The sequence below is a fragment of the Myotis myotis genome, unplaced genomic scaffold, assembly GCF_014108235.1.
Source record: "Myotis myotis isolate mMyoMyo1 unplaced genomic scaffold, mMyoMyo1.p scaffold_m19_p_16, whole genome shotgun sequence".
Lineage (NCBI taxonomy): Eukaryota > Metazoa > Chordata > Mammalia > Chiroptera > Vespertilionidae > Myotis > Myotis myotis.
The window spans coordinates 28,742,948-28,752,787 of record NW_023416320.1 but is presented as its reverse complement, the minus strand read 5'-3'; the positions used below and the strand labels follow the sequence as shown (position 1 = coordinate 28,752,787).

General features: G+C 36.1%; 1 pseudogene; it reads left to right on the top strand.

Moving 5' to 3' along the window:
- Positions 1 to 1,204: 1,204 nt before the first annotated feature.
- LOC118670802 lies at positions 1,205 to 7,386 on the top strand (annotated as a pseudogene).
- The last annotated feature ends 2,454 nt before the right edge of the window (positions 7,387 to 9,840 follow it).

Sequence of the window (9,840 nt, the reverse complement as noted above, 5' to 3'; positions counted from 1 at the left end):
ATCACCTTTTAAAATTTTTATTTTGTTGTTACCATCTGTTTATGAGATGTTATACTGGTTATACATTTATAAAAGCAATTAAAATTTACTCTAAGTAGTCCTAAACCAGCAGTTCTCAACCTGTGGGTCGCCAACCTGTGAATCGGGACCCCTTTGGGGGTCGAACAACCCTTTCACAGGGGTCACCTAAGACCATCGGAAAACACATATATAATTACATAATTTTTTTGTGATTAACCACTATGCTTTAATTATGTTCAATTTGTAACAATGAAAATACATCCTGCATATCAGATATTTACATTATGATTCATAACAGTAGCAAAATTACAGTTATGAAGTAGCAACGAAAATAATTTTATGGTTGGGGGTCACCACAACATGAGGAACTGTATTAGAGGGTCGTGGCATTAGGAAGGTTGAGAACCACTGTATATGTGTTTTCCAATGGTTTTAGGACCTAAACTGAGCGAATCAATGTGAAGAAAGTTTTTAAGTAAATGACACTACAGGTGGAATGCAGCTCTGGCAAAAATCATGAAGATGGTAAATACTCAGGGAACTGAAGTTTGGGAAACACTGTTCTAACACAACCCTCTGTTTGAACAGATGAGAAAACTAAGGACCAGGGAGCTTAGGTGACTTGCCCAGGTTTACCAGTAAGCTTAAGGCAGACTCAGACCCATGTCTGTTTTCTCCTAATCTGGTACATGTTCTAAGTCACATGACTTTTGCCTGATTCAGGAGACCAAGCTGAGTTAGCTACTCCCATAGAAGTAGAAAATTTATTTTTAAAAAATCATGGCCAACATGTTCAGTGCTAGAAGAATCACAAATTTTAAGGTTTAAGAAGAGGTTTTTATAAAAGCGCTGAGTCATGATGAAGGATCTACTGCCATTTTCATGATAATTAAGAATAAGATACCGAAGCTTATGTTTGGGGATTAAGCACAGTGCCACTTGCAGAAGCCACATGGCTAATTTGAAACAATCAGGCAAATTACTGGTTCTCAAGCTTGATTTCATGTGTGTTCCCTTGTTTTATTATTATTTTTTAATATTGATGTCTGGGTGCTAGCCCTAGAAATCCTGGTTTAATTAGTGTAAGGTCAACCTGGGCTTTGGAAGGTTTAAAAGCCCACCAGGTGATTCCAATATGGTACCTCCTTTGAGAACCACTTTTTAATCTAAACAGGAGTAGCCAATGGGCCATGTCATGTATAGGCCAACTATCGTCCTCATGGTGCTCGCCAACGATGTCACTGTCCTTTCAGGTCAAGCTTTCAAGGATTGAGAGGGAGCAGTGAAAGGGAAAGGAGGGCGGCAAGACAGCAGAGCTTGGACTGTGTGACTGTTCCTCTACTAACAAATCAGGATTACTTGTTTTTGCCAGCATTAATACAGAAGTACATATTTACTGAGTGCACTAGAGTGTGTCTGTGTGCGTGGTCCTGAGGACCCTTCTGTCTTGCCCACAATACTGTGTGTTTGCATGCGTATGCATGTCTAAGGGTCTCTGAACCTATCCAAGAATGCTAATATACTTATTTTTTAGCCAGCAAAAGACTTTTGAATAGAAACTTTCTGATAAAGTTCTATTTCTTAGGAGCCTCAAATGCCAAATTCATTTATTCCAAACTGTAAAGAATATTTACTTCAACCCAGCATGCAACTAAATACACAATTATTTGCTAGTAAGACTAGGAAACAGAATTACATACTGTAATAGTTTCTCCCTGGCAAGACAAATTGGTTTTATAAACTTCTAAACAGCCATAAACTTAAGTTATTAACAAATTTTTTTCACAAAACTATAAAGCTTGAATTACACAATTTGTACAAAAATAAAAATTCACTTATATCATCCATATTTTATGTCTTTATGAAAGAAGAGAGTTCACTCATAATCATGCACTCATTACTTTTTTAATAATGTGTGTGATCCAATGCCCCAGGAATTTTATTAGGTATCTGCTATAAACAACATGTCACTTTCTCATGAGAGTGAATCAAGCAGAATAAATGAGTACAGGATACTATATATGAAGTCAATAACTTTGCTGACAGTGAATGAATTTCTGGAACTACAAAATAAAGTGATGACTTTTCATTTTCATTTATGTTTACAGAAGAAAGAGTCCTTTTCAAATGATTAACACTGGAAATAGAAAACAAAGGCCAAAAATGCCCCAAAGTATATCAAATGATACATTGATTTTGCAATTTCCATAAGGTTGTATACAGACATTAATATTTTTAATTATAGCTTTGGCAGCTCACTCTCAGAATTCCCAGGGTAGATTTTTTAAAAGTAGTTTTTGAATTATTTATTTTTACTTTATCCAAAGATGATATTCATTATTTATAATAACTTAATTTTACAGTTATTAAATGCTCTATGTTTTGTACAGTAATTTATTATCTCTGCACACCTCCTGTACACTAATAGTTAATAGAATTTATTTTATTTTATTAATTTTATTTTTTAGCTACAGTTTATATTCAATATTATTTTGTATTAGTTTCAGATGCACAGCATAGTGGCTAGATAATCAGATGCTTTACAAAGTGATCCCCCGATATTTCAAGTACCTGCCTGGCACCATATATAGTTATTACAATATATCGACTGTAGTCTCTATGCTGCACTTAACAGCCTCATGACTATTCTATAACTAGCAATTTGTACTTCACCTTTTTCACCCAGCCTGCCTCCATTCTGGCAACCGTCAGTCTGTTCTCTATATCTATGAGTCTGTTTCTGTTTTATTTGTTCATTTATTTTGTTATTTAGATTCCACATACATATGTGAAATTACATGGTCTTTCTCTGTCTGACTTATCTTGCTTAGCCTAATACCCTCTAGGTCCATCCATGTTGTTACAAATGGTAAGATTTCATTCATTTTTATGGCCAAGTAATGTTCCATTGTATATGCACCATTACTTTTTTATCCACTCATCTATTGATGGACACTTGGGTTGCCTCCCTATCTTGGCTATTGTAAATAAAGCTGCAATGAACATAGGGGTGCATGTATTCTTTCTAGTTAGTGTTTTGGGTTTCTTCAGTTATATACCCAGAAGTCAAATTGCTGGGTCATAAGACAGTATAATTTTTAATTTTTTGAGGACCCTCCATACTGTTTTCCATAGTGGCTGCACCAATCTGCATTCCCACTAACAGTGCACAAGGGTTCCTTTCTTCCAAATTCTCAACAACTGATTGTGTGTATTTTTAATGACTCCAGGAAGCTAACATGCTTGTAAGCAAAATAATTATACTTACACTAAACAGCCAAGAAAGTATGATTTGAAGTTATAAAATGCAATATTTATAAATAATTTAAGCATATAGTAAGAAAAATTAAATATTTAATGTCCTTTTCAGCAAAGATTGAATTCATTCTTTAAAAATCTAGGATAATAAAAGCGTAATATGCTAATTAGACTGGACGTCCTCCCGGTCGACCTTCCAGACAAAGCCAGGGCTGTAAGGGAAGCCCAAGTCCCAGATGCCTGAGGGAAGCCCAGGTCCTGGGTGCCAGAGGGAAGCCGGTGCCAGCAACCGGGGGAAGGAAGGCCTACTCTTGCACACATTTTGTGCATCAGGCCTCTAGTATTATTATAAGAACATAGATTAGAAAATGTTTCCAATGAGCCCTTAAAATGAAAATGAACTTGTCCAGGGTTTTCACATGTTCTATTTGCATAAAGCATTTCTTTTGTTAACCTTGGCTCACCAAAGAATGAATTGCTATTAACATAGGAGATATTAGGTAGCCTCATCTTGCTCAATGTGTAAAGGCCAGCTTTCTAGTTAATGTGAAACAGCAGGGATAAAACAGCACAGCCATAAAACTGCTCTTGCAGCAAATGGAAAACTATCCTTATGATCCTAGCCAACTCTGCCTGACACATCTCGGGGGTTGTACCACTTGGGCTGTTACTGGAAGGATCCTAAGACATAGTTCACTTAGGTTTCATTTTAAATATGATTCAAACAGGTTTTTCCTTTTAATTTTTTTCCTGTGACCAACCAGGACTTTGGTTTGGTCTGCATTTATTATTCAGCTATGAGAGCTTAGGGAAACAACAAATTCTCAACTTAGGAATAGCCTTCCATTTCCTTGAAACTCTATTCATATGGAATCTGCATTTTTTGATAAGGCTTGACAAGGTAGACCTAAAATCCACTTCTTAGAACGTTTAATCATGTGGTCCTATCCCTGGTGCCCCTTCAGAGCCTGCAGGGACCTCCGGGGCATCCGATTGGGAGAGCAACCAAACTATGGGCATGGAATGAATGCTTCCATTACAATTTAAAAACTGCTTCTTAACTCCTACAACCAAAAGCCGGCTTCATGTTTTTCAGCTTCAATAGTGAAAAGGGGCTTACTTTTATGAAAAGAGGCAACGTTAAAAGGTAAAAAAGCATGAAACACAGCTTTCTAGAGAAATAATGGGAAAGAGGCCCTTAGGAAGATGAAATTGACCCCACAAGGAGGGTATGATGCTTGAGTCTCAAGATCAAAGGACTGTGCAGACTTCATTTTACTGGAGATGCTGAGGCCAGGCTTCATTTTTGAAGTCTTTGCCTTAGAGTTGGTGATGTTGAAAACACTTGTTTGTCTATTAATGGGGATGATGGAAGTACCATCTTCACAGGACTGCTGTGAGGGTTTAAAAAGTCAGCTTTGAAAAGTTTCTAATACAATGATTTTTCAATTCATACTAGTTGTTGGAAAATGTCCATGTGCATTTGAGAAAACATGTGTCTTGCTGTCATTGGATGGAGTGTTCTGTAAATACAATTAGGTTCAATTGGTAAAACGTTTTGTTGAAGTCTTCTATGTTATTAATGATTTGCCATTTACTTGTTCAATCAATTGTTGAGCGAAGGATGCTAAAATCACAGGCTGTCTTTGAGGATTTTTTTCTATTACTCCTGAAAGTTCTGTTAGCTTTTGCATTTGAAGCTATGTTGTTAGTTATATAAATATGTAGTATTATCATATCCTCCTAAGGAGGTGATCTTTTTATCGCTATGCAGGGTTCCTCGCTTTTTCCTGGAAATTTAGCTGGAAATCTACCTTGTCTGATTTTAATACAGTTACTCCAGTATTCCTTTAACAATGTTAACATGGTGTATATTATTTCATCCTTTTAATCTTTTGTATTTGTTCCCTGGCCCACTCCTTGTTGGGAGCAATCTTGACTTTCTGTACTTTTATATTTAAAGTTCACTTCTTTTATAGACAGCATACATTTGGATCTCATATGTTTTTACTTACTTGATCATCTCTGTCCTTTATGGTATTTAGATCATTTACTTTCATTGTTTTTTCCCTTTCTCTTATTTTTTTAAGGACTTCTATATTGAGTATTTTTTCCGATTGTACTGTATCTCCTTTGTTGGTTTATTAGTTATAATTGTTCACATTGTTAACTTTGTGGTTACATTAGAATTTCTAACATACATCAGAAGTTTGCAATCTTTTTCTGTGAAGGGCCACCTAATAAATGTTTTAGACTTGTGGCCACATATGATCTTTGTTACATATTCATTTTTCTTTAATTTTTAAAAATATAAAATCCTTTCTAGCTTATAGACCATGCAAAACAGGCTGTGAGCCAGATTGATCTATGAGTTGTAGTTTACCAACTGGTGGTATACATCTTATTGACGTCTTTCTTGAAGTAATATCATACCACTTTATAGTATAAGACTCTTACAAGAGTATACTTTCATTCCTTCCCTTTTGGCTTTTTTGCTATTTTTGTCATAGATTTTACTGTTATGAATATTAGAAGCTCCACAAATGCATGATTACTTTTGTTTAAACAATTATCTTTGAAATAGTTTGAAATTATGGGAGAAAAAAAGTGATACTCAATATAGTTGTCTTTCCCTGTGCTAGTCATTCTTTTGTGAAGATCCGCATTTTCATCTGGTATTACTTTTCCTCTATCTGAAAGTTTCCTTTCTTTTGTTAAAATTTATAGAGATTTAAAAGTTTTTTTCTTTATTGATTTTTAGAAAGAGAGTAAAGGAGAGAAAAACATCACTGTGAGAAAGAAACAACAATCAGCTGCCTCCTGCACACCACCTACTGGGGATTGAGCCCTAACCCAGGGCATATGCCCTGACAAGGAATTGAACCAGCAGCCCTTCAGTGCACGGACAATGCCCAACCAACTCAGCCACACCAGCCAGGGTGGAAAGATTTCTTTTAATATTTCTGGTAGTGCAGGGTTACTGATCAGAAATTCTTTTTTGTGGTGTCATTTTCCTGATGTTAATTTCTTTCAGATTTTGTGCATCTGAAAAGCCTCTATTTGAATGCTTTTTCAATACAATTCTGCTGAGTATAGATTCTAGGTTGTCAGAAAGGAGCATACCCTAGTTGCTTTAAAAGAATTATTTTATTAAAGATACATTCTTTTAAAATAGGAAAATAAGTAGAAATATTTGAAATAAGTTCTTATTGAAATAAAAGATTTTCATTTGCTTTAATTTTATAAGCAGGTATTTGTTCCACATGTGTTTACATAAATTAGAACTGATTTGAGCTTAATCTATTCTACTCTGAGTCTCCAAACCAGTGGTGTACGGATAAATGATCAGCAACTGGCTCTTGGGATAAGAGGCAGACTTGTAGTGTTTGTCAATTTTGTGGTGCAAGTAATCCCATGAAGGCTTATTTCAAGCTACCAACCTAATACCCACTGGTTTGTAAAACTCTTGAAAATTGAACAATTGGCTCTTACAGGCCAATGTAAGCCAGCTCACTGCTTTTATCACTAAGTCAGAGGAAACCCATCCCTGGACCACGGCAGATTGTCTTTAAGAAGACTTTAGTAGGTATCAGCAACATAAGCTGGCATAAGATAAGATCCCTGCCTTTTAAGGCCTAAAATCTAACTAGTAAGCAGCACTGTCATAAAATGTAAATAACATGAAACAAGAATTATGCCAATACTGGCCCTGGAAATAAAATCTGAGAGGTTCCATATAAGTGACATCATGGAAAGTGGGGGCCAAAGGCTGTGAGGGCGTGGTGTCTGGGAAACTCTGAGGACAGAGGGCTAAATCCATGGAGTTTGTCGATGGTTTGATGATCCACAGCAGGGATCCTGTTAACTACTACGTCTACACTGCCAGGCGCCATGTGCTGCTCCCACAGGGCGTGCTGGGCCTCAAGTGAAGATCTTGTTTCCTTAGGACTCAACTGGTAAGATTGGCCCTAAGAAACCCCTTCCACATGTGAGCTTTGTGGAACCCAAAGATGAGATACTGCCCACCCCCATCTCAGGACAGTGGGTGGGAGCCCAAAGCTGCCTGCCATGCCCCCGCCACTAGCACAGCATAACAGGGTCTCCTAGGCAGCTGAATCTGGAGTCTGGTTGTTGCTCTATAAAGACCTTTAATAAAATCTTTTTAAAAGATGCATGGCCTGACTAGACTGCACATCGACGATTCAAACTGAGGGTGATGTCACCCCATCAGAGCATTACTTGATTGATTTGGGGGCTGCGTGGCTCATGGTGTTTCTGTGATTTCCCTGTAAACCTCTTGTGAGACAAGGGCCAGAACAGAAGGGCCCAAGCAGAGCTAACCAGAGGGATACCCTGTTGAGGTAAATGATGATGGTGGGGACTACCAGCACCTGATGAACTCATCTGTATTTCAGGATTATAGGTTTTAGCATACAAGAACATTTAGAATATGATTCTCTCAGAAATAACTAATTTAGAAGAGGGATATATTTAAGATGATTTTCTTTTTGATGCCTATGGAAATCTACATTGCACATAGAAAATAAATACACTGGCCATCATATCTGGGTGTTGTGCTTCACACACTTGCTTATTCAATCTTCAACATCTCCAAACTGTAAAGGGGATTAGTGCCAGTGATAAAGAGCCTGAAGCACAAAAGTAAAGAACATTAAAATTGTTTACTGTTTGAAAAAAATATGCATGAACAAGCTAACTTATGAAGTAGTTTCTATATAAATTACTAAAGAGATTACTAAAAACTTACTAAGTACATAATTACCACATTTCTAAATAGACAATGTTAAGATGTACTGCATAAGTAGATAAACTAAATCTTAAATCAAATGTTATTTGTTTCTTGCTAGATTATGCATTTATTGAAGCAGTCAAGTGGGGTAAGGATAATCAATTCCTTCTCTTATGTTGATCAGATTAATAAATATAAAATTCTTAGAATCCTGTCTAGCACTATATAATCATTTACTACTGGTATTATTACCATTTTTATTACCTTCTAATGTAAGCATAGGAAATTTCCAGTGAAAATATTTTAGTTTCTTTAGAACTCTAGGCAAGATAGAAATGGCCAGATAGATTTGCTATTTGCAGATTTATTATTGTACATAATATTTGCTATAGTTGAAGATTTTCTATTGCCAAACATTTAGCTAAGTGTTTTGCTAAATTATTTCAGTCATTTACTTCTCACAACAATTTAATGAAGGTATATTAGCTTCATTTTATAGAAAAAGAACTAAGGCTTAGAAGAGTAATATATATGCATAATAGTCAGATTTGTTTATAAAGCCACACACTCAAAACCCATATTTTCAACAAGTATTTTTTCCATATCTCCATGGTTTACATGAACTCACTCTAAAGATGATTTATAAATGTAGCTATAAGTGGTTGGTCTGGTCATTACAATTCAATTCAGCAAATATTGATTAAACATTTACCTTGTCATGTCAAAAAATTGATTCTACACATCAATTCCATACAATTACCTATTGTACTGAATAAATATTGTCAGGTAGATGAAGGATATCCAAATTTGTGCCACCTAGGGAAATGTGAAGGAGGTGAAGTTTTTTTTAAGCTGTTAGTCTCTAAAATAGTCATTCATTTTCTTTTTATATGATATCTCTATTTTTTTCTTATTCTTATACCCAAAGTCCTCACAAACATGTTTGCCCTCAGGAAGTGACACTTTGATGATAAATGATTACTTTAATGACATCTCTTGATATTTAGATAACTCATTATTTGGCTTACATTGAATGTGTATTAAAAAAAATCTATTTGCAAGGGTCTTCATGGGTTTGTTATAAATTTCTGAGAACAGTCAGACCTGTGCATGAAAACAATTACTTGAGAAATAACACTGTTCTCAAATGAAGATTATGCCTATGACTCAGCATAAGAGCAGTTCAGGGAAATAGGAAGCGTCAACCTTTAAAGTTAAGTCACTAACTGAACAAATTAGTAATTAGTACTTACTCTTAACCCGGTGCTGAGCACTTGGACAGTCACTGTTTCAACTGAGGATTGACTAAGACATGCTTAGAGCTAAGCTAAAAAAAAGACTGTAATGTAGATGGCTCATTTTTGTTTCATTCTATCTATTGTATTGTGTTCAGTTAGCAAACAAAGATATGCCCAAAGGCAGATGGCAGAGATCTGTGAATCATATCAAAAATATGACTGAACCCCTGGGATCCTTTAGCTTAAGGAGGAAAGGAACAAGAGAACTTATCCACAGAATCCAAATATTTGAAGAACGTTTCATTTAGTTTTGAGTAACTCTAAGTAACCAATCAAAGCAGAGGGTCTATGCCGGTGGGAAGTGTGGCTTCCAGGAGCACGCAGGGATGAATCACTTCTGCTCCCCGTAGTAGAGGTCTGAGAAGATCACTGTCATGGTGACTGTAACAGGGCAGGACACGGATGAGTAGAAAACATTTTCCCGAGGAAGCAGTAGTTACCTAAGATTGAAGAAGTGAGAGATGAATGCGATGAAATAGGATGAGGGGCATGTGGGGACTCAATTGTATAAGG